Genomic DNA, 25,002 nt, shown 5'->3' with positions numbered 1-25,002 from the left:
GGGGGCGAGCCCCTCCGTGCCACTCCCCTTAGCCTTTCCCTCCCCTCTCCTGCCGTCCTCTGGGCAGATTCCCACTCTGACTTTCCACCAGCCGTTTCCATCCTGTTCTGCATCCTGGTTATGTTTATGGTTTTTGAAAACTTAGTTGACAGCTCTCAGTATATCACAAATTGTATCAAAATAATCGAGGCTGAAAGTAGTTTTCCAGTTGATAAACATTTTGAGGTCAGAAATTAGGGCCAAGGGGGCACCATGAAGTCCAGTGTGGTCCGAGCTTGGAGGTAAGTTTTCTGTCATCACAATGTGGCCTCTCTTCAGACTTTTTGACTGCAAGTGGTGGGCGCTCATGGTGGTCCTGGCTTGTCTGCACTTAGTAGGATTGCTTCCTTGGGTGTGGAGGAGCCGGTACCCTACGCCCGAGAGTGTGGACTGGCAGGGGCTGTGTGGCCAGGAAGACGAGATGGGGGCACTGTGGCGCAGCAGCTCCCTGCTACTGCGCCTGGGAGGGCCCCTGGTCCCCTGCCTCCCACGCGGGAGACCTGAGAGGAGTCCCTGGCTCCTGGCTTCAGCCTGGCCCAGCCCTGGCCGTTGCAACCATTTGCAAAATGAACCAGTGGATGGAAGATCTCTCTCCTGTGTCTCTCCTGTGTCTCTCTGTCTTTTAAATGCATGCATAAGGCTTAAAAACCTTACTGTGAGATGCGCCTTCCGCTGACACACAGCAGACCCGGTGGGGCGGCAGGTGGACGTCTGACCATTTTACAGAACCGCTCTGCTGAGAGATGCTTCCCTCCCCTCTGGATCACGGTTTAAAGTGCCCACTTGGACAGCGACTAGCAACGCAGAGTTCCCAACCGCGGGCAGTTCCCCCAGAAGCCCTGCCTGCAGCACTCACTCCTCATCTCCCTCCACCCCCCAGTTCCTTTGTTTTTCTTCTAAAAATCTGAAAGAGTGAGAGAGAGACACAGAGAGAGAGAGAGACAGGGAGAGAGAGAGAGACAGAGACAGAGAGAGAGAGATCTTCCATCCTCTGGTTCACTCCCCACATCCTAAAACAGCTGGGGCAACTCAAGCCAGGGACCCAGAACTCTCTGAGTCTCCCCCACGGGCGGCAGGGCCCCAAGTGTTGAGCCAGCAGCTGCTGCCTCTTGGAGTCACGTTATGAGGAAGCCGATGAGAAGTGGAGCCGAGACTGATTCTGACAAGGGACGGCAAGCAGCATCCACAGCATCCACCCCCGCCCCGCCCCCGGGCATTTTAGAGACGAGCCTGGCGTTAGAGCCACTTGGGTGAGAATCTGTCTCAGCTGCTTCCCAGCTCCGGGGTCTCGGGCAGATTCCTTTGTCTGGGAGCCTCCACTTCTGCACCCGTGAAATGGGCATAGTTGTTGGCAAGACTCATCTGGGGAGAAATCGGGGTAACTTGTGTGCCTCCTTCTGACAGATCTGCAGGTTTCTTCCATTAGGAGCTGGTCTTTGGGCTTCTCCTCGCCTCTCAGGGCTCCGGGTCAGGTGGCGGAGAGACCTGGGATCACAGCCTTCCAGATTTTCCAATCTGGAATTTCAGCCGGGAGGAAGCCAAAAAGATACCTTGGCTGGAACCGAGGGTCACTTTCACTAACCTTGAGCGCTTGATAAAGCCATCTGCTGATTCATTGTGTTTGCTGGGCACACAGACTGCCAGCTCTGGGCTGAAGGAGATTTATTTAACATGTTGCCGTTTAATTAAAAGAAAGGAGGTTCATCGGGTGTTGTTGCAAGAGGTCCCTGCGGCCTGGGGGAGGGGCGCTCGCCAGGCAGCATTTCTTACATGTTTTTCTACTTAGACTTTGACTTGAGGATATTTATGGACGGGGACTCAGGTTTCAGATTGTGGGAGGAGAGCAGGTTTGGCCAATCAGACGGCAGACTTGCTCGGGTCATTTGCATCTTGCAGCCCGGCTCCAGCAGCAGGATAATAGATGCTTTAGGGGATGTCACAGTTTTGGGAAGATTTCCTTCCACTCCCGGCTGCTGGTGCCATTTGGTCGATCGCGGGGCGGCCCCTGTGCGGGCGGGCGGCGCTCACGTGGGCAGAACTGTCAGGAGACTCAGTGCCCCCATCTTGTGATCACACCTGAGGAAGACAGGAATTGACGGAGGCCTCAGCGTCGCTGTACTGTGCGCTCGTTAATAGACTGATTTATGGCTCCTTGTTTTCCTTGCTGCAAGGTGACATCAGTACCCACGACAGGCAGAATAAGCAAAATCCTGTTTTGCAAAGGTAATGATGTTCTAAAATTGGAAAAAGTGCAACTCAGGCAGAAACAAAAATTTAAATAAAAATTAGAGGAACAACGCTTTCTTCCTGGCTTCTCTGGGCAGTAAAGGTTTTCTTGACATGCTATTAGAAGGTCCCATTATTTAAAAAATTTTAACGTAAGGAAGTTAGCAAGCTTTGTCTTCTGAGGCTGGCTCACACAGCACAATCTAGCTTACGGTGGACAGTGGACCTTGTATGAGGATCCATCGCAAAGCCCTGATTGGATGCCCAGGCCAGGACAGGGACTTCGAGTTGCCACAAGAACACTGCAGGGACACGGCCCGGCCTTGGCCCTGAAGGGAGCCAGCCTAGCTGGGGTGGTGCTGGGACGTGCACTTTGAGTGCCGTGTCAGTGTTTGTGTGAACGGAGCTGCATGGGGGAATACTCCACCCATCCGGCACGGCCGCTGGGCACCTCCTCTGTGTGCCCAGGACCAAGCTGTGTCAATGTGAGGATTTGTGGGAGAGGCCCCGGGGGTCCCTCCCCAGCTCAGGGTTGGCTGGCCGGGTGTACATGGTTGGTGGAGCCCAGCACAGGCAAGGGACACCCCAGGAGCCACCAGGGCAGCCTCTGGCTGAGACACTCGGGTGCAGGCTGGTGCCCAGTACACAGCTTCCCATGGGAAGGCCCAGAACCCTGCGGCCGCTCCCCATGTCTCCCTCCGTCTGTCTCTCTGTGGAGGAGGCTGGAGTGCACTCTCCCCTGACCCCGCCTCCCCTGTGGGTGACTATGCCTGGGCCCCTGGGGATGCTGTCTCGGTGAGGGACTCTGCCTGGGCCCCTGGGGACGCTGTCTCGGTGAGGGAGGGCTAGGATGCTACAACATCGGCCTCCGCTTCTGCGGCCGCCTCCTGTGGTTGCCGTGCCAAAGCAGGGGCTTCTCTCACTGGTCTAGAGGCTGAGAGGCAGAGCAGGGCATCGGCAGGGGCTTCCTCCCCGGGGCCCCCAGGGGGATCTGTTCTGGGCTCACTCCCGGCTTCTGGGGGTTGCCGCTACCTCCAGCGTTCCGCGGTGGTGGAGGCTTCGGCCGACCCTGCCCGTGCCCTGCTGCAGCCTTATCGCCCGCGCGCCGCTGGGTCTAAGTCTTTCCCCTTTCTAATGACCTCATTTCAACTCGATCAGCAGCAAAGACCCCATTTCCACAGGAGGCTGGGGCTGCAGCGTCTTTTTGGGGTGCAGTTCAACTCAGCCCGTAACAATCGCCAGGGTGTGTTCTGAGCCTGACCCATCGCGCAGGGGCTCTGAGACGGCACCTGCCATTGGGGCCACAAGCAGGTGGAGATGCACCCATTGCTGACTGGCTCCCGGCTGGGGCAGCTGAGGGTAGAAGGGTGTGAGTTTGGACACAGACGCCGCCCTGGAGCTCCGCCCTGGTTTCATCTCTCAGAGGCTGGGGTCCTTGATGGGGTTCCTGCGGTTGGAAGGTCAAAGGGAGCAGGCAGGATCTTGAGATCTGAAGCTTGGGAATTTCAGCCCTGGCTTCCGTGTGGGCATTCCCTCAGTGATCCCATCAAAGAAATGGGCAGGACGACAGCATCCACACGACTCTCGTCACAAGTCACGCATGCATTTAAAATTACTGCAGATCCGGTTCTGGAAACATGAAGACTGCGGCATAACCGCCTAGGGCATTGAGGCTGATGTGGGGGGCGGGGGTTGCCAGTGAGGCTGGAAGGACACCGCGGCTGTCACATGGTGCCCGGGGCGGGGGGTAGGGGGGCTGAGACCCACACGGGGCCACGGCGGGACTCGACCTTGGTCCCCGCACCTGCGCTTCTCCAGGCACTGGCATGTGCGCGTGTGTGCGGTGGACGGGGTGGAAGGAGCAGGTGGAGTTGAGGCAGCCTTGACCTTGGGAGTCCTCCAGGCACTCTGTGAAAGGCAGGTGCCTGGGATGTGCATTAAACCAGAAACAGGAGGAAACCGCCATTTTTTAATAGGATTGGGATGAGTGGGCATGGATGAATTCAGAATGTTCTAAAAATTACACAAACTCAAATACTCACTTTTCCAAGGTTAGGTGGGGTCTCTCAGGGACGCATCACAAGGAGGGACACACGAGGACAGGAAGCTGCTCTGGGCTTGGTGTGGAGGCGGCAATGATGTAATGTAAGCAAGAGGGAGCTCGTGTGGGAGGGGCCGCAGGAGAGTGGCGCTTCAGGGGGCCTGACTGTGCAGCCAGGTGACCACGGGGCGGCCATGGAGGGGTCGTGTGTCACAGGAGGCCAGAGCTACAGGTGTGGCCCCGAGTCCAGGCAGGCGGCTGCACCCCACTCGTGGGCGTGGGGCTTGAGCAGTGAGTTCCAGCAGAGACTGTCAAGGGCGCCTTGCAGGGACAGGCCACACATGGAGCCACAGCCAGGGTGTGGGAGCCGAGAGCCCCCGGGGCAGGTGCTGAGGGTGGGCCTTGGTCTCCACCTCCGCCCCTCACTGCTGAGAAAGGATCCCACCCTGGGGTTATGGCATGGCTGGCCCTGGATGGCTGAGATGGACAGCAGTGGAGGAGTGACGTGCACTCACAGTCGGGGGAGGGGACAGCACGTGCCTTGCAGGTTCCCTGGGGTGGGGCAGCGGGAATGGGCAGGGCGGTGGGATCCGGGCCTGGCAGAACAGAGGACAGGGACCCTGGCTCCTGAGGGAGGATGGGGCCGGCCTGCGTGCGTTGCTCTGCGGGAACAGTGCCCAGCCCTCATGAGCAGGGGCATGGTTGGCCTGGGGACCTTACCCACAGCAGCGTGGTGGGACCGGGGCTTGTGTTCAGGTCCCTGGGTGCCCTCCCCGTCTCGCGAGATGTCAGGCAGCACAGGAGTCGGGGCCTCATTTTCGAGTATTCTGCCCCAGGTGTGCACAGGGATGCTGTCAGTCCTGGCTGCACAGGGCTCTGAGGTCACCGTCTGGACAGGACGGGTGGCCCGGGGGTGTCCTGAGCACGCCTGGCACCGCAGCCAGCGTGGGGCACATGACGACTCCTGAGCCAGAGGACTGGGGTTGAGCAGGCAGGGAAGGGAAGGGGGAGGGAGGCTGATGATGGCTGATGATGGCTGCTGCCCTGCGGGGCTGGACCAGGCCTGAGCTCCCCCAGGGGCCTCCAGGGAGTGGGGTGAAAAGCGGGCACAGCAGGAGAAAGGCCACAGGAGGACGTGGGACTCCTGGAGGAGGAGCCAGGTGAGGGGTCAGGACGGCTGTGTTCGGCAGAGCACCCGTCCGTGAGTTGCTGTCCCTGGCCAGCCCACCTGTGAGAGTGAAAACAGACAGCAGGTGTGAGAGCTGGAAGAGCAAGACGTAGCTGTCCACAAGGTGTGACCGCGTGCAACGTTTCAGTGGACCGTTGCTGGGGCTGTGAGCACGCGTGTCGAGCAGCTGGGACTGGATGATAAGCTAAGGCTGTTTTGGGGGTGGGAGGAGCTATTTGGTTTTCTAAGCGTAGCTGTGTCTTTGCACACCCTCCGGAGAAGCAGCCACAGAGGGCGTGGCGGGTCTTCTTAGTGCGGCTTTACTGTAGCGGGTGGCGGCTGTGTCACAAAAATGCGGACGAGTGGCACCCGACAAGTGTGTTACCGGAAAGGAAGCTGTAGACTGATATTTCCTAAGAATATGGAGCTGCCAAAAACCTGAACACAATGTTAATAAATCCAACAGTGTATGAAAAGAATTCTGTGTCAGGACCAAGTGGACTTATCCCAGGTCCGCCAGGCTGGAGCAGCATCAGAAAGTTAGTTCCCACAATCCACCACATCAACAGGCTAGAAAGATCAGGGATCACATCCACAGATGATGCAAAAAAATTGTCAAAATAACTCATTTATGGGCCGGCGCCGCGGCTCACTAGGCTAATCCTCTGCCTTGCGGCGCCGGCACATCAGGTTCTAGTCCCGGTAGGGGCGCCGGATTCTGTCCCGGTTGCCCCTCTTCCAGGCCAGCTCTCTGCTGTGGCCCGTGAGTGCAGTGGAGGATGGCCCAAGTGCTTGGGCCCTGCACCCCATGGGAGACCAGGAGAAGCACCTGGCTCCTGCCATCGGATCAGGGTGGTGCGCCGGCCGCAGCGGCCATTGGAGGGTGAACCAACGGCAAAGGAAGACCTTTCTCTGTCTCTCTCTCTCACTGTCCACTCTGCCTGTCAAAAAAACAAATAACTCATTTATGATAAAAAAAAAAAAAACCTGTGAGTGTGCTAGAACAGAAGCGAACCTCCTCTGCAGAAGCCCGCGTCTAGCGTCGTGTCGACAGTGGGACTTGGCAGCTTTCTTGCTGAGACCAGGAACTCAGCACAGAGCTGTCCTCTCACCTGGTTTCAGTATCGTGCTGGACCTCCCAGCTAACCAGCAAGGCCAGAGAGGAAGCAGAACATTTGCAGAGTGGGAAGACAAAGTAAGACTCCTTGCTCACAGGTGACATCATCATTTGTGTAGAAAATCCAACAAAATCAACCAAAAATGCCTTCTGAAGCTATTAAGTGATTCCAGCTGCAGGATACAAGGTTAGTACACAAAAGTCAAGCGCTCCCCAAGCCCAGCATGGACAAATGTGATCTGAAATTTTTTTTTTTGTTGTTTGACAGGTAGAGTGGACAGTGAGAGAGAGAGACAGAGAGAAAGGTCTTCCTTTGCCGTTGGTTCACCCTCCAATGGCCGCCGCGGCCGGCGCGCTGCGGCCGGCGCACCGCGCTGATCCGATGGCAGGAGCCAGGATCCAGGTGCTTTTCCTGGTCTCCCATGGGGTGCAGGACCCAAGCACCTGGGCCATCCTCCACTGCACTCCCTGGCCACAGCAGAGGGCTGGCCTGGAAGAGGGGCAACCGGGACAGAATCCGGCGCCCCGACCGGGACTAGAACCCGGTGTGCCGGCGCCGCTAGGCGGAGGATTAGCCTAGTGAGCCGCGGCGCCGGCTGATCTGAAATTAAAAACACGTTGATGTCTACGTTAGCCCTCCCAAAATGAGATACTTAGGTACAAATAGAGCAAGACCTACACGAACAAAACTATGAAACTCTGATGAACAACCGAAGAATTAAATAGAGAGCTAGCCCGTGTTCGTGTACAGGAAGACTCAATATTGTCAAGGTGTCAGTTCCTCCCAGTCAGATACATAGAGTCAACGTAATCCCAATCAAAATCCTAGCAGGTTATCTCGTGGATCCTAACATGCTTATAACGAGGCAAGAGAGCTGTGGTAACCAGCACAGTATCAGTGCGGAGGAATAAACTCGGAAGAGACATCCTGCTAATCAAGGCAGTGGTAATGATGGAAGAAAAGATAGACCAGTGAGGAGAATCAGAGCGCAGGGGCGACCCACACGGCTGTTATCAGCTGGCCTGGCGGGGTGCACCGCCGACACAGGGGGCTCAGCTGGGCTCTGACGGGGTGCACTGCCGACACAGGGGGCTCAGCTGGCCTGACGGGGTGCACCGCCGACACGGGGGGCTCAGCTGGGCTCTGACGGGGTGCACCGCCGACACAGAGGGGGCTCAGCTGGCCTGATGGGGTGCACCGCCGACACGGGGGGCTCAGCTGGGCTCTGACGGGGTGCACCGCCGACACGGGGGGCTCAGCTGGGCTCTGACGGGGTGCACCGCCTACACGGGGGGGCTCAGCTGGGCTCTGACGGGGTGCACCGCCGACACGGGGGGCTCAGCTGGGCTCTGACGGGGTGCACCGCCGACACGGGGGGCTCAGCTGGGCTCTGACGGGGTGCACCGCTGACACGGGGGGCTCAGCTGGGCTCTGACGGGGTGCACCGCCGACACGGGGGGCTCAGCTGGGCTCTGACGGGGTGCACCGCCGACACGGGGGGCTCAGCTGGGCTCTGACGGGGTGCACCGCTGACACGGGGGGCTCAGCTGGGCTCTGACGGGGTGCACCGCTGACACAGAGGGGGCTCAGCTGGCCTGACGGGGTGCACCGCCGACACAGGGGGCTCAGCTGGCCTGACGGGGTGCACCGCCGACACAGGGGGCTCAGCTGGCCTGACGGGGTGCACCGCCGACACAGGGGGCTCAGCTGGCCTGACGGGGTGCACCGCCGACACAGGGGGCTCAGCTGGGCTCTGACGGGGTGCACCGCCGACACGGGGGGCTCAGGTGGCCTGATGGGGTGCACCGCCGACACGGGGGGCTCAGCTGGGCTCTGACGGGGTGCACCGCTGACACGGGGGGGCTCAGCTGGGCTCTGACGGGGTGCACCGCCGACACAGGGGGCTCAGCTGGCCTGACGGGGTGCACCGCCGACACAGGGGGCTCAGCTGGGCTCTGACGGGGTGCACTGCTGACACAGGGGAGCACAGATACATTCTCAACACATGGCGCTGGCACAGGTGGAAATTCCTAGGCAGAGAAGTGAAGGTGGACACAGACCTCACATCCTCCAACATTCACCAAGAATGGGTCACAGGCCGAGACGTAAAATGCAGTTCCTAAGAAACAGCGCAGAAGAAAACCTACATGCTTTGAATACGCAATGTCTTTTTTTAAACTTTTATTTAATAAATATACATTTTGAAAATACAACTTTTGGATTATAATGGTCTTTCCCCCCATAACCACCCTCCCACCCACAAACCATCCTACTCCTCTCCCATCCCATTCTTCATTAGGACTGATTTTTAATTATCTTTATACACAGAAGATCACCTTAGTGTATACTATGTAAAGATTTCAACAGCTTGCATAGGGCAGTGCCTTTTTAGACACAACACCAAAAGCGAAATCTGTGAAAAACAATGAACGAGATGGACTTTAAAATTGAAATGTCTGCTCTGAAAGACAATGCGAAGACAATGAAGCCCAGAGACTGCGGAAATGCTTTTTTTAAAGATTTATTTATTTATTTGAAAGGCAGAGTTACAGAGAGGCAGAGACACACACACACAGAGAGAGAGATCTTCCATTCACTGGTTCACTCCCCAGATGGCTGCAATGGGTGGAGCTGCGCTGATCCAAAGCCAGAAGCCAGGAGCTTCTTCCAGGTCTCCCACGCGGGTGCAGGGGCCCAAGGAGTTGGGCCATCTTCTACTGCTTTCCCAGGCCACAGCAGAGAGCTGGATCGGAAGTGGAGCAGCCAGGACTCGAACCAGCGCCCATATGGGATGCTGGCATTTCAGGCGGCAGCTTTACCCGCTACACCACAGTGCCGACCCTGGGGAAAATATTTGTAAAAGACACATCTGCTAAGGGATTGTCATCAAAAATATACAGAGAACTCTTAAGACTCAACAATAAGACAAAATACACAATTAAAAAATGGGCAAAAGGTATGAGTGGGCATCCACCACAGTTGGTATCGGATGGCGGGTGAGTGAACAGGAAGAAGCCCCACATCCAGTGCCGCCCTGGACAGCAGACCACAGCGGACACAAGTGTGCACCTCTCACAACAGCCACAGCCCGGACACCCACGGGACACGAGCGCTGGTGAGCACGTGGATGGAGTAACAGGATCCCCATCCACTCTGCAAGACACTCCAGCACCTTGTGCATACCCTAACCACGGGACCCGCCAAGAACGCTCTTGGTATTCACCAGAAGTTGAAAACTCACTGCCCCACAAGACCCTGCGCGTGGTGTGGATGGCGGCTTTGCTCACAGTCGCCAAAACTGGGCGGCCCTCGGCAGTGAAAGGATAAATAAACTGCACTGTAGCCACGCAGTGCAATCCTGTTCATGCTAAGGAGACAGGCGCTATCGAGCCAGGCAAAGCTGCGGAAGAACCTTAAATGCCTAACACGAGTGAAAGAAGCCAATCCAAAAAGCCTACACCCCGTGTGGCTCCGACTTCACCGCGTTCCGGAGGAGGTAAAGCTACGGGGACAGAAAGGGGTCAGTGGCTGCCGAGGGTTAAGGGTTAGGATTTTCAAGCGTGTGATCTGCTCTGTGTGGTACTAACACGATGGCTCTGTGTCGTTATGCTTTTGTCCAAACCCTTAGGCTGTGCAACCCCACCCTGCCCCAGTCACTGTGGCTCTCGGGCCACGAGGACGATGTGTCGGCTGGAGCCACTGACTGTGCACCTGCACCTCTCTGGGGCTGTGCTGGAAGTGGGGTCACTGTGCAGGGAGGGGCAGAGGGTGGGGGAAATCCTGTCCCGTCTGCTCAGCTTGGCTGCGAACCTGGAACTGCTCTATAAGGGAAAGTTCATTAATTTGTACAAAGTGAAAGAGCCAGTGAAGACAGGTCGGATGATTACAGTTACACTGGGCATGCATGTGAAGAAGCCACGTGAACGGAAGTGTGTGGAGAAGTTGAAGATGCCCCCCAGGACAGCGAGGGCAGCCCCTCTGGGATAGGGCGGAGGCGGCCAGCTCTGGCTGCAGTCCAGGCACTTTGTCTCTAATGCTTTTTTTTTTTTTTTAAGACAAAATGAATTTGTAACTTCCGTGTTTTACCGGGATTCAGAGACACAAGAACCAAGAGAAAACACAGAAGACCCTGTGATTTCCTGTAGCTCTTTTTTTTTTTTTTTGACAGGCAGAGTGGACAGTGAGAGAGAGAGACAGAGAGAAAGGTCTTCCTTTTTCCGTTGGTTCATCCCCCAATGGCCGCGGCGGCCGGTGCACCACGCCGATCCTAAGCCAGGAGCCAGGTGCTTCTCATGGTTTCCCATGTGGGTGCAGGGCCCAAGCACTTGGGCCATCCTCCACTGCCTTCCCAGGCCACAGCAGAGAGCTGGCCTGGAAGAGGGGCAACCGGGACAGAATCCAGCGCCCGGACCGGGACTAGAACCCGGTGTGCCGGCGCCGCAGGCAGAGGATTAGCCTAGTGAGCCGTGGCGCCGGCCCATTGTAGCTCTTACTAGCTTGTGATACAGCAGACACACTAAGTAATTCCAGCAGAAAAGGAGACATGGAGGCGGGAGCGCCTGTGTCTTTACAGCAGGTGCAGGGCTTGGCAGAAGTGACTTGGCCCACGGTGGGGCTCAGGGAATCCCTGTGGTGCGGGCACTTTCGGTATTCCCAGGGGCGGTCCGGCTGCCAGGGGCACGCAGCCCAGGGTAAAGGAGGGGCACAGCCTGCGGCCTTGAGCGCGCTCCTGGGTGATGGGATTCCGTTGTCCTTCTAAAGGTCAGGAAGCTGGCGTGTGGGAGGAGGACCACGGAGACTCTCGTCCCCTCTTCACCGAGCGGAACTTCCACGTTGGCTCTGAGCAGTGTGGCCGGGGCTGCATTTCAGGCTTGGGCTTGGTCCGTGCGCGTGGGTTGGAGTGGCCAAGGTGCAACCAGTGCTGATCTGGCCCTGAGTGCCAGGGGCCCACCGCGGCAGCGACCACCACATTGGCTCTCCCCATGTCACATCGACAGAGGCGCACCGTAGTCATGCTTTTTTTAAGAGTTTTATTGGGACTGGTGCTGTGGCGCAGTGGGTTAGAGCCCCAACCTGCAGTGCTGGCATCCCATAGGGGCCTGGTCCTAGTCCTGACTTCTCCACTTCCGATCCAGCTCCCTGCTGTGGCCTGGGAAAGCAGCAGAAGAAGGCCCAGGTGCTTGGGCCCCCACCCCCCACATGGGAGACCTGGAGGAAGCTCCTGGCTCCTGGCTTCAGAACAGCGAGCCCCAGCCATTGAGGCCATTTGGGGAGTGAACCAGTGGGTGGAAGATCTCTCTCTGTCTCTCTCCCTCTCTCTCTCTCTGTAACTCTTTCAAATAAATAAATATTTGAGAGAGAGCGTGCAACAGACAGAGACAGAGATCTCACACCCACTGGGTCACTTTCCAAATGCCCACGGCAGCTGGGGCCGGGCCAGGGTGAGGCTGGGCGGCAGGGACCCACGTCCTTCAGCCATCTCCTCTCTGCCCACGGTGCACGTTAGCAGGACGCGGGATCAGAAGCAGGGCTGGGGCTGCAAACCGAGCACTCCGACGTGGGACGCAGGCACCCCCGGACCACCTAAGAACTGAGCCCGACGCCCACTATCTCCTTGTTGAATGGCCGTAAACGGCCAGGAAAAGTGACATGCAGCCCTCTACTGTCCTCCCTCACTGCGCTCCCAGCCTGCAGGAGTAAACGGGCTGCAGGCCGGACGCCATAAGGTTGAAGGATCTGGAGGCAAACATGAGGCCGGCACTCGACTCCCCTTGCAACTGCTTGCCCACCACACGCACCCCTTCCCAGCAGGCTCTGCGCAGCATGTGGAGTCTGTCATGAAAAACCGTGCATGATGAAGCGCGGGCAGGCCCATGGACAGGAGGCCGTTACCTGGAACCGAATCACGCCCACAAGGAAGTGACTTCCGGGACCAGGAAAGTCTGTTTCTCTCTTTTTTAAAACCTTACCTTTTATATTATTTTATGACTACTTTATTATTTTACTGGAAAGTGACACAGTGACACGCAGAGAGAGAGAGAGAGAGAGAGAGAGAGAACTTCTGTCTAACAGGTACACATCCCAGATACTCACAACACCCAGGGCTGGGCTAAGCTGAAGCCAGGAGCCGGGAACTCCGTTCAGGTCTCCCACGTGGGTGGCAGGGACCCAGCACTTGAACCATCACAGCTGCGTCCCACAGGGCACTAGCAGGGAGCTGGGACTCAAACCAGCACTCACTCCGGCACGGGATGCTGGCGTGGCGGGTGGCAGCCCGACATGCCGCACGCAACACCAGCCCCAGGAAAGTTCTCCTCTACCATCAATTTTCTCATTTTCGAAGAACAGAATTGGGGCAGAAATACTGCGGTGTGATGTTATAGACGTTGCATTTAGAACCATGGCAGATCCTAAGTGTTTGCAAAACACGCGAATGAATTTGGGTTAAGTCTTGCCTCGAGCGAATTTCTTAATTTCTCAAGAATCCTGGCCTCTCCTCTACCTGGTGGAGACGAGCGTGCCGACATCACAGGTGCTGGGGAGAGGGTGAACCAGAGCACGGGACACGATCTGCCATGTGGGTGGCCGAGGGCCTGCGAGCAGCGACAAAGTGGCCGGAGCCCCCGGGGCACCGCCGCTCCTGCCATCTGCTCATGGCCACACTCCAGCTGTCAGGGCTTCTCATGGGATGGTGCTGGGACCCATGGGACGTCCTGGGAGCCCCTTCCGAGAAGTCTGCAGTCACCCTGGGGTGCCCGATGCCTGTCCGCCCTCGAGGGTGACAGTTGTAACTGGTCGCGTTGCAGGGGAGTGGTTGCAGGAAAGAGTCTCGTGGCTTCTGCAGCTTAGTCTAGAAATAAAAAATGGAGAAGCAATTTGCAAAGAAGCAGAAATTTATGGACAGAAAAACGTCTGGTCCGAGAGGAGACGGGGTGGAGTGCCCAAGCGGGACACTGGCCGTCAGGAAGTGCCTGGGCTTTTTAAGGCATCTGTCGGGGTGCCCGCTGGATGGGGGGATCACATACTGGACGTTGACTGGCTTGGGGCTCATGGAGATAGCAGGGGTCTCTTGGAGGCAGCCCCTCTCCTCGGGAGCTCAGCCCCCTCCTCTGCCAGCTCTGGGTGGAAGATTGCGCCCACCCTGAAGGTGCGATTTAAAACTGCAAGGTCACACATGCCGCACAAGGAGCTGTTGTGGGGGAGACGCCAGCCATCTGGAGACAGGCTTTCCAGCCCTGTGCAGGACATGCTACCTGCGTCTGAGGGGCCCGCAGACCCCAGCCCTGCTGGATGGCCTCAACAATGCCCCCCTCAGATTTATTTATTTATTTGAAAGGCAGAGTTACAGAGAGAGGCAGTGACCATGAGAGAGATCTTCCAGATGGCCACAACGGATCCGACTCCCTCCTCTGGTTTGAACGCCTCTGTTCTGAACTCGTGTTGAAATTTGACTGGCATCGAGGCAGTGCAGGGAGGAGGCGGGCCTTCAGGAGGGAGGAGAGCCGGCCGCTTGGAGGGAGGGGCAGGGGGGCGGACAGTGAGGGTGCCCCTTGTGTCTCCTCCCTTCTGCTCTTCGCATGTATGCTGCGTGCAACTCTTGCCAGATGCGGCCACCTCATCTTGACTCCAGGGAGCTAAATCAACGCTTCCCTCTCTGTGTGACCCAGTCTCCGGTGTTCCAGGCTGGCAGCAAACTCAAGTGCAGACGTCTGTTCCCCTGCGTAGCCTCTGCCGCAGGGCTGGCTCCTCGGAGCACTGCGGATCAGGGGGCACCCCCACACCCGCTGGGCACCCCCTCTGCTGCCACCTGGAGCAGCCCTGGCCGGGCCGCAGGGAAGACAGCAGCAAACGCAGTGGCCGGGTTTCTGAAGCCACTGAGGGAACTTCCGAGAGTGGACAGAGACCCTCTGATCCCAAATCCGAGTGACCCTGCCCGGCGGGCGACGCTCACCGATGCATCAGTGTGGACGGAGGAGGAGGAGGGGAGCAGGGTGTGTGCGTGGGAGCGGCTTGGGGGAGATCCAACTCAGGGGAAGGGCACAGCCCTGAGATGCCCAGAGGTGTCCTCACCGACACCAGCTCTGAGAGCAGTTTTACAGCAGTGGGGGACAAATATGCCGGTAGCCCATGGCTTTGCCTATCCAGGCTCCGTCTCTGAAGGCTGTCGGATCTCACCGGAAGGCTGTCTGCCAGTCTGTCCTTGAAGGCGTCTCGCTCAGGATCACGGATGACTGCCAGGGCCTCCTGTTCCCACTCCCGTGCTGCGTTTCCCCAGAATCGAGACTTAGCCTTCCAGTGCCCCTCCCACCCCGGGGCACCTGCCTGTCCTCACTCAATCCTCCCGGCATCTGCACGCTGTTCAGTGAGACGGGGACCTTTCTTGACTTCTCCACGGGAACGCACTTCGTGAACAGCCTCTCTGCTCAGGTGTGCACTCCCGGGCTGCTCAGGCAGGCCATGGCCACCAGCACTCCTCACCCCGGGGAGAACAGACTGGGGCATTTCTGGGCAGCCGGGCAAGGGGGTGGCCCTGGAGGGTCTGGGGGCTCATTCCAGGGCTGTCAGCACCGCCAGCACTCAGCCCTCCCCACAGCTTCCTGAACACACGGCAAAGCCCCCCACCTACAAAACGGGGCGCACTTTCTCATCTTTTCATCCGTCAGCCTGACTTCAAAGACAGCCACGCAGTCCTAGTTTGCCCTTGTTAGTGCACCCATAAAACATCGCACAAACAGCTCTGGGTGAGGAATCAGGAGACCTGGGACCCCGCCCGAGGCTGGGCAGACTTCTGGGATGTCACCTGCTCTCATCACCGGGGGTGGAAGTGCCCGCTGCTCTTCTGCTCCAGGCGCTGTGAGAGCAAAGGCCAGCGTGGGAGAAGGGAGCCCCGCGTGAGCCTGACACTGTCTGGCTGCTCGTGGCGGGCGACGCTGGACCCTCTGAAAAGCCTCCGTGTGCATTTGGTGTTGATGGGGTGGACCATGGTGTCCATCACATGTGACCGCAGGCAGCCCTTTCGTCTGCCCACTGCTGCCCCGGGAGGCACGGTGCCGCCGCCAGGCACCCAGGAGCGGCTGTTCGGGGGAGGGCAGTTACACCTGCTCTGGCTTCACGCATGGCCCTGGACGCCCCGGATGGCCGTCCTCTGAGATAGAGGCCTGAAAAGGCGGATCCGCATTCTCTCTGCTTCTGCCTGGGCTCTGAGGCCAGACCCCCGTTCTGGCCACTCGCTGGCAAACAGGGAACTGTGGCTCCTCTAAAATGCCTTCATGCACAACTTTTCTCAGGGAAATTGCAAGTTTTCTTCTCACTTTTTTTTTAAAGATTTATTTATTTATTTATTTGAAAGGCAGAGTTACAGAGAAGCAGAGGCAGAGAGGGAGAGAGGTCTTCCATCCATTGGTTCACTCCCCAGATGGCCTTGGAGCTGAGCTGATCTGAAGGCAGGAGCCAGGTGCTTCTCCTGGTCTCCCATGCGGGTGCAGGGGGAAGCACTTGGGCCATCCTCCACTGCCTTCCCAGACCACAGCAGAGAGCTGGATCAGAAGTGGAGAAGCTGGGACTCGAACTTGCACCCATATATGATGCCGGCACTGCAGGCAGCAGCTTTATCCGCTAAGCTATAGCGTTGGACCCTCTTTTCAATTTTAGCAAACAAAAGTGATGTTTTGTTTCTTTATAACCACACAGCTCTGGCTTTCCAAGGAAGACGCTGTGTTCATGCAAGGTAACTGTTAATATTTAAACACAGTCACGCAACACCGTATTATAAGTGTATGGGTGAACTCCAGCGTTTTTTACACCTGAATAAGCTTAGTTTTAATTCCATTCGTATACAGAATTTTTGAAGCCTCTCATACTGTCTACATCCATTTACAGGTTTAAATGAAATTCTTCATTATTGTTTTTTTTTATCTCTAGTTCCTCGAAACAATTTATATCTCAAAGTTTATTTATTTAACTTACTTGAAAAGCCAAACGACAGAGACCGATCTTCCATCTGCTGGTTCACTGCCCGGGTGCCCGCGACAGCCAGGGCTGGGCCAGGCCAGGCCAGGAGCCTGGAGCTGCATCCTGGTCTCCCACGTGGGGTCTTGCGCCCTCCCCTGCTGTCTCCCAGGAGCATTCGCAGGAAGTGGAGAGGAAGTAGAGGCAGGACTCCACCCTGGCTTGGGATGCTGGCCTCCCAGATGGCAGTGGCTAAACCTGCTGCAGCACAATGCCTGCCCCTACAGATGGTTTTCTTTAAGAATATGTCTCTAGTTTTTAGCTGCCACACAGGAGTTGTGATATAACGGGGTGCAGCGTGATATCTCAATACATGCAAACAATGTGCAGTGAGCAATGCTTGTGGTTCCATCAACTCCTTGCTGTTGGGAACATTCAAAGACCTCCCTACAGGTATTTTGAAGTGTTCTCTAACTGTCATCAGCCAGTTACCTTATGGTGCTGAAGACCCCAGAAGCTACTCCTGTTCGCTGACGGTACCCCTGCACCTGTTCACCATCCTAACTCTGTGTCCCCCTTCCCCAGGCACGCGCCATGGCTCCTCGGCGTCCACACGGAAGGGAGGACGTGTGCTCTTTGTCTTTCCGTGCCTGACTCGTCTGATGTCCTCCGGTTTCATTCACGTTGCTACGAAGGGGAGAATCTTGTTATTTTGTGCCCGAGTAAGTATTCCCTCATCTACAGCACAGTCCCCTTGTCCGCCCAGTTTTTGAGGAGTGCCCGGGCTAGCTCTTGGTCTCCGGTGTGTGGTGACTGCGGGGGCACAGGCGGGGCTTGGAGAGGCTGAGTGCCCGCAGTGGACAGCTGAGTGGATGGCGGTCCCATTCCCAGCTTCGAGGACTCTCCTACTGCTTCTGCAGCGGCTGCCCTGGTGCAGCCCCGGGAGAGCCCCGGGAGGCCCCTCTTCTCCACACTCGCCCATCCTTGCCCTTTGCGTCTTTTTGGCAATGGCCGCTGCCTGGACGGTTGCTGTCTCACTGTGATTTGCGTTCCCTCGTCCTGGGGGTCAGTGGTGCTAAGGGCCTCCTCACACTTGCTGGCCGCTGGGTGTCTTTGGAGATGTGTCCATCCAGGCTATGTGCCCATTTTACAGACTATTTTTCTGAAAATTGTACGTGGATATCAATCTTGCAAATATGGGGCTGTGTGAGTATCTGGCCCTCAAGATGTATTTTATATATTTTATCCTGACAACTCATGCTGCTCTGGAAGAAACAGACTTACTTATTTTTTAACATAAACGCCATCATTTAAGAGCCTTTGAACACAGTTGTGTTGGTCAGGGTCGGGTTGGCCAGCGAAACAGAAGCACCAGGAGATGTGCACATGTTGGACCTCTCCCTCCCTCTCCCTCCCTCCCTCCCTCTCCCTCCCTCTCCCTCCCTCCCTCCCTCTCCCTCCCCCTCCCTCTCTCCCTCCCTCTCCCTCCCCCTCCCTCCCTCCCTCCCTCTCCCTCCCCCTCCCTCTCTCCCTCCCTCTCCCTCCCCCTCCCTCTCTCCCTCCCTCTCCCTCCCCCTCCCTCTCTCCTTCCCTCTCCCTCCCCCTCCCTCTCTCCCTCCCTCTCCCTCTCTCCCTCCCTCTCCCTCCCCCTCCCTCCCTCTCTCTCTCCTTCTCCCTCTCTCTCTTCCTCGCTCTTTCCCTCCCTCTCTCTCTTCCTCGCTCTCTCCTTCCCTCTCCCTCCCCCCTTCTCTCTCTCCCTCCCTCTCCCTCTCCCTCTCTCCCTCCTTCTCCCTCTCTCCCTCCCTCTCTCTCCTTCCCTCTCCCTCCCCCTCTTCCTCCCCCCTCCCTCTCTCCCTCTCCCTCTCTCCCTCCTTCTCCCTCCCTCCTCCCTCCCCCCCCCTCCCTCCCTCTCCCTCCCCCTTCTCCCTCTCTCTCTTCCTCGCTCTCTCCCTCCCTCTCTCCCTCCCTCTCTCCCTCCCTCCCCCCTCCCTCTCTCCCTCCCTCTCCCTCCCCCCCTTTCTCTCTCTCCCTCCCTCCCTCTCCCTCTCCCTCACCCTCCCTCCCTCTCCCTCCACCCCTCTCTTTGTGTGTGTTTATAGATGTAGACGTCTATAGAGAGAGAATGGGCTCACGCATTTGGGGAGCTGCAGGTCTGAAATCTGCAGGGTGGCCGCAGCTGGAAAGAGCTGACGTAGCCATGTTGCGTCTGAGCCACCTGCCACGCGGGACAGCGGGCAGAAATGCCGGCCGGGCTTCCCCCTGGCATCCTTGAGAAGCCCTTCTCCGCATGTCCTCACTCTCCGTGCTGCCAGCCATCTGCTTTTCTCAAAGTTCACCGACTTAAATATGAACTGCATCTTTCAAAAAAAAAAAAAAAAACCACCTCCCCAGTCGCGTTGCAGCTGGTGTCTAACCAGCTCAGCACAATACCCTCCAAGTGCACAGCTCTGAAAGCCTGTGGAGAACCTGGTCACACGGCCGGGTTCCTTGAGTCTGACGCCTGGTGGGGTCACCAGAATCAGGGCCGACATTCGCTCCCCCCAGAGGAAGGAGCGCATTGTGGTCCCCCGGCCGTCGGCACGGGAAGCCGGCCCATGATGACCCCAGCTGGGGCGACACAGAAGCGGGGTGCCCAGGTCAGAGGCCAGACAGATGCTTGTGTTCGTTTCAACTTTGTGTGCACTACAAGTGCTTTGGGCATGTAGGAACTTAAGGAATGATGAATAGTACCGTTGCTAACACATCTCCCTGTCCAAGAAAAGACTCAAAAAAAAGAAATCAGGACCAGTCCATTGTCCCCAAAAGGTCAGGCTGCTGTAAGGGAGTTATTAAATCAGAACAAAAACAAATCCCCAGAGAGCCAACCGCAGAACTTTCCAGACCTGCCCCAAGCGGCTCACCTGTACCAGCGTGCCCAAGTAGTCAACTGGGCAGCTCTAAAGCCACCCGAACTTTCCACCCAGGTCTGCGAGACTTGAAAGTTGCAGGAGTGTCCTGGCCGTGCGAGGGGGTTTCTGTCTAGCTGGTGCCTGCGGCGCTAATGGCAGCTGTGTGGATAAATCCCTCTGCCATTAAGCTCGGGTTGCACAGATAGGGATCAAAATATAACCCGAGATGGGTGCACTCCGGATCCCTGAAAGGGGCCCTACTCCTCCCTCGGCGGCTTTTACACAAATCCCTGCCCATCTAGATAAGCAGCGGTGCGATTAGAAAGGGCAGGGATGGCTCCGCGGACAGAGAAGGCTAGGGCTTGAACAGAGTGGTCTGGAGGCAGCGGAGCAGCCACAGGACGGGCGACGGCCTCCAGGGCCCCCGCTGCCGCCCTGGCCCCGAACCAGGCGCTGGGGAGAAGGAGAGTGAGGCCGCCGGGAACGCGGCCCGGGCTTCCTCATGCAGCATCCGCATCTTCAGTAGCCATAATGAGGCCAGCCCTCCCCCACCCCCCCCCACCCCGTGCCGGATCTGACGCCAGCTCCCCAGGACCCCGACCCGCAGACAAGGAAGCGTGAGTGTGTGTGGGCAGAGCAGGGAGAACCTGCAAGGGTTCCCATACTCTTCTTAAAAACGGACCCCATCCCCCAAGTTTTCTGCAGCTCCATTTGTTCCGTGAACTTCACCGACTCCAGTCTCCGGAGGCCAGCAGCCGAGGAGTGTTCTCTGCCCTAAAGTCACCCATTTTGTGCAGCGCCTGCCTCTCTGCACCACTGCCCTCCCTCGCGCCTGCGGGAAACAAAGACTCCTCTGTGGCTCGTCCTTGAAGTCCCCACGCCACCCTCTTCTCAAGTCCTGACGCTGAACTTGTGTCCAACCACTTAACAATGAACGTGTGCTCTTAACGCGTGGCCACCCTGTGCTCCGTGCAGAGAATGGGAAAGTGTGGGAAACTCCAGCCGCAGTTACCATCTCCCAGAAAGTAAACAAGGTCACAGTTCAGGGCGGGCGAGGGGAAGGAAGCCACACACACACACACACACACACTCACACACACAGGCAGAGGCAATTAGAGAACAAAGTGGGAGAACAGCGACCCGTGAGCCACATTGTAAATTGTGAGCACAAATTAAATGCGCTTTGAAGAGTTCAGAGAGAGCTGAGGGGTTCCCTCTGAGAGGGGCTCCTGGGAGTGTCGGAGATGGCTTTTTAAAGACAAATCGTGACTTGGCCAGCAGTGCTCATTTCAGCACACAGGAGTTCTTTGGGGGAGGAAAAACGAAGGTGAACGGTGACTCTCAGAGTCACCTCTGATTTCGGTCATGGCAAGTTCAAGTTCAATCTCTGGGGAACACGAGACTCCCTTTAGTGGGTGCGTTGGTTCGCGGGCCGCAGCAGGGCGACTGCGCCGGGGATCAGCGCCCACACGCGGCTCCCCCGGTGTCCCTGCCCGATTCTGCCTCTGTCGTTTGCTGTCCAGGCACATTGTGCCTTCCTCAAGCTACTAAAAGACATCCGTTGAGCCTCTTAGGAGGACTCAACGGCCAGGCTTAAAAATAGCCGCGGCGCTGGTCAGCTCGGATACGCGGACGCCGCCATCCCTTCACCACCGCGCAGGGGCCGGGCTCCTGGGGCGACGGTTGCAACTCTGTGGCTGCGGGGAAGGCAGAGCCGTAACCCCTCAACCAAGGGCGCTGTGCTCCTGAGCCGCGCGCTCGGAGCCTGAAGCCCTCCAGGTTCTCAGCTCTGCCGGGGTGGTGTGGAGGGCACAGGGGTGGCCATCTCTGTTGGCCCCCAGATCAGCACGGTCCCCATAGCACATCCTGGATTCTCCCCTCGTTCTTTCCACATTCGCCTCTACGTCGCATTTGCAGCAGGTTGGACCAGGGCCTGCCAGTGGAGACTTCCCGGAGACCCGTGGCCCCCCAGGAACACCACCTGAGGGTACCCAGCCGACGAAAGGGGCCAACACTGATGTCACCGGCGTCAGGAAGGAAGACAGGGAAGCGGCAAGCTGTGGCCTGCAGTCCCTGGTGGTGCCCTGCCCCCACGGTGCCTCGGGCTGCAGCTGGGCGTCCCCGCGGGGGCAGTGAGGGTCTTCCAGAGGCCGAGCAGCCCGGGGGTCTCCCCAGGTGGCAGAGGCTCTTCCCAGGGTCTGAGCACATCAGGGGCGCCCTTGGCATTGCCCGCCCAGGGTCCCTATGGGTGAGTGCGCTCCTTGGTGGGAGGCTGAAGACCTTCACTCTCAGCATCCGCCGTGGGCAGCTTGATGGCCGCAGGGTGGAGGCCCCCAGCCTGAGCTCCCCTGGCGCTGAGCAGCTGTGGCACGGCAGGCGCTCACTCACCCCCTGGCAGGGGCTTCTGGACACAAGAAACCTGAGTGGCGATGATGGAGAAATCACTGATTGGGCAGAGCCTGGGGTGGGGAGGGCTTTATGGAGAGTGGGGTGCAGAGGCCCCTCTGCACCAGGACCGGAACCACACCGGGCGCAGGCATCCTGTGCTGCCCCGTGTCACTCCCCTGGGCTGTGCTGAGGCCACCCCAGGTTGGAATGAGCTCCCAAACCGCCCCCATCCCTGCCTCGCTGCCTCGTCCCGAACTGGGCCAGCCTCCGGGACCTTCCGACCACCACAGGGCACTGCTGGCATTTCACTGCCATGAGGGTGTGTGTGTGTGTGTGTGTGTGTGTGTGACTTGCCCAGCAAAGACTGACCTCCCGTAGCCCCATTTCTGCATCGATCACAAGGGCGGCCGTTCACCCGCATCCCCTCTTGGAGCTCCTGAGTTCGAGCCCCAGCTTCGCTTCCAACCCAGCGTCCTGCTAATGCGCACCCTGGGAGGCAGCAGGTCATAGGTCAAGTAGTTGGGCCCCTGGTACCCCCCTGGGAAACCCAGATGGAGTTCTAGGCTCTGGCTTCCAACTGGCCCAAGCCTGGCTGTTGGGGGCGTTTGGGAAGTAAACCAACGGGTAGGAGCCATCCTCTGCCTCTCCAATGTTTAAGTCAATGGAACAACGTAACAATCCCAGACTCAGGGCGGAGCTGAGCCCTGGGCATGGCCTGCAGGGAGGAGGAGCCTCAAGCTCTCCCAGGCTGATGCAAATGCAGGCGCACAGCCCACGCCTTGCACACCCTCAGCCCCTTCCTTTGTCCCCGCAGACCACAACGGGGCCCCGGCTACCCTCGAGGACCCCACGCCCCTTCCGGCCCCCAAGTTCCACGGGGGTCCTTTGCAGGATGGACAGGGGTCTTGCACGCATCCCTGGTTTCTGTCTGAGGCTCCTCCTGTGTGCCGCTGGGTGAAGCCAGAGACGCAGCTGTAGGTCTCGCCAGGGACGCTCTTGGCACTGACTTCGTCCAGCAGCACCTGGCTCTGCTGAGCGCCCTGCATTGCTCTGGTGATAAAGTGGAAATGGCTGCTTATTTTCCTCGAAGTGCGTGAAGCCGCCAGGAGCCTGCACAGGTGGTGAGGACGACAGCTGCTGTCAGGGCGCCATGCAGGGGGCCTTCTCCCTGTGCATTTCTCAGCCGGCGAAGACAGCCCCAGGCTTCTCACAGAGCAGCCCTGGCAGCGCAGGAATGGGTGCCCCTGGCCCTGGCATTAAAATTCCACCAGGACAAGGGCCCAGCACCCCCACGAGGCGCCCCGAGATTGCAGGCCTGCCTTCCTGCCATCAAAGGGAGATGCCGCTTCCTGTCTGCCACGAATGCCGAGCTCCAGGCCTGGGACGCGCCCGGGACACCGGAGCAAGAAGCCGCCCCCGCCTCCGGGTCTGGCCTGCCCGCGTTGGTTACCCGGTCACAGGCTCAGGGGCTCCGGGGCCCCTGAGTTAATGCCGGAAGCATGCAATCAAACCATTCCCGCTCACATTCAGAACTTGCTCTCTGTCCCAGGGACGGACACATTTTTCCCATTGAGATGGCGGAATAAACACGCCCCCTATTTGGGGACGGAATGCGGGAGGGAGACTGGGAGAGCCCCACCGGCTCGCTGTCACCGAGAGCTGTCTTTTAAGGAACTCACTTTCAATCCTCACGCTGCTTGGGCCACAGGACTCGTCCGCAAGACAGAGAGGTCGCCTCTGTGAGACAGGGGCGTCGGCTTCACAGGTGGAATCTCACCAGCTCATATTCCTCACCTTGGGCTCATTTCTAGACATTTTCCCCTTTTAGCGAAGGAATAGCGAGACGCAGTTATTGAAGCCAGTGTTTTTATGCCTGCTTCTGACCAAAGAAGAATTAGCGTTGCTGCATGTCCCTGTGCTTTTGGTAAGACTTGCAGAGACTTAACAAGCCCTTCTGTGTGTTTACAGATTCCTGGGGAGCTGTCTTCGTGGCTCATCAGTGTGGAAGCTGAGGCACTGAGAGGCTATGTATGGGATTCGCTTACAGTCATAGCTTTAGCAGGACGTGGGGTTGGGATGAGGGCCAGGCAGCCGACCCCCAAACCCCTGCCATCAGCCCCCACACCACATTGCAGAAAGATGCCATTCTTTGTCGCGTGTATGCCACACAGAGGCGGAAAAATGATGACACACATTCCCTTCTCCCCCTGCAAGTCCCTGGGCCCTGGTCCTTTCTATGGTTGTTGTTTCGGGGGCAGCACGCTCAGCCTCTCTATGCGTGTGATTGCCTTGCTATTCCCGGGCTGTGGGTGTGGAGCTTGCTCTCGTCGTTCATTAATAAAAACAGCACTCCATGACGGTCTTTAAGCTGTGTGTGTCCCCGTTAGCTGTGCAGGATGAATGTTACAATTGCTGGTAGCCACAAGCAGAAGGTAAAAGTCTCAGAGACCTGCACAGCCGCTGACCAGAGAGTCCCATAAAAATGAAGAAGAGATCATTCTTCGGTTGTTTTCTTTCTCTCGGAGTTTAACAGCTCCTTTTGCAGGACGTGTTGATCCTGTACTAACACTGGATAAAGACATTCCGTGAGAGATGACAGCCGGCAACGAGAAGACAGAGAGAACACTTGGGGCCCAGCTTTGCTTATGAAAATGATGCAGTTTTTCATGAAACATACTGGCCACATGAGCTCTTTGGTGTATTAAGACAGCATACCACCAGCAAGTAGGCTTTTCAAAAAGCTTTATTAGTTTTTTATTTGAAAGGCAAAGTTCCAGAGAGAGGTGGGGAGAGCCACACATAGACAGAGATCTTCCACCTGCTGGCTCACTCCCCAGATGGCCACAGTGGCTGGGGCTGGGCCAGGCCAAAGCCAGGAGCCTGGAGCGCCATGCAGGTCTCCCCTGTGGGACGCAGGGGCCCAAGCACCTGCGCCATTTTCTGCTGCTTTCCCAAGTGCATTAGCAGGGACCTGGATCAGAAGTGGAGCAGCCGGGACAGGAACCGGGGTCCACAGGGGATGCTGACCTCCCAGGCCATGGCCGACCTGCTGCTTCGTGACACTGGGCCCAGGAAGCAGGCTTTAGAGTGGTAACTCCCTGCACGGACAGATGAAACAGGGTGAACGTTAGGGCAATTAGAGCACATTGAAGTCACAATTAAAACCCAGTATCCTCTCCTGATGAA

General features: G+C 57.7%; 1 long non-coding RNA gene across 3 annotated transcripts in view; it reads left to right on the top strand.

Moving 5' to 3' along the window:
• The window catches only part of LOC127489199 (uncharacterized), a 72,112-nt gene extending 47,929 nt beyond the window's left edge, over positions 1–24,183 (top strand). For all 3 annotated transcript variants that reach the window (XR_016213840.1, XR_016213845.1, XR_016213850.1), the window contains exons 4-5: positions 17,126–17,262; positions 23,785–24,183. This is a non-coding gene — a long non-coding RNA (uncharacterized LOC127489199). The remainder of the gene's footprint in view (positions 1–17,125; positions 17,263–23,784) is intronic.
• The last annotated feature ends 819 nt before the right edge of the window (positions 24,184–25,002 follow it).

The sequence above is a fragment of the Oryctolagus cuniculus genome, chromosome 10 (genome assembly GCF_051225735.1).
Source record: "Oryctolagus cuniculus isolate XC-2025 breed Fujian yellow rabbit chromosome 10, ASM5122573v1, whole genome shotgun sequence".
Taxonomy (NCBI): domain Eukaryota; kingdom Metazoa; phylum Chordata; class Mammalia; order Lagomorpha; family Leporidae; genus Oryctolagus; species Oryctolagus cuniculus.
Note: the sequence above shows the minus strand (reverse complement) of the source record. Positions and strands in the feature narration are given on the sequence as shown.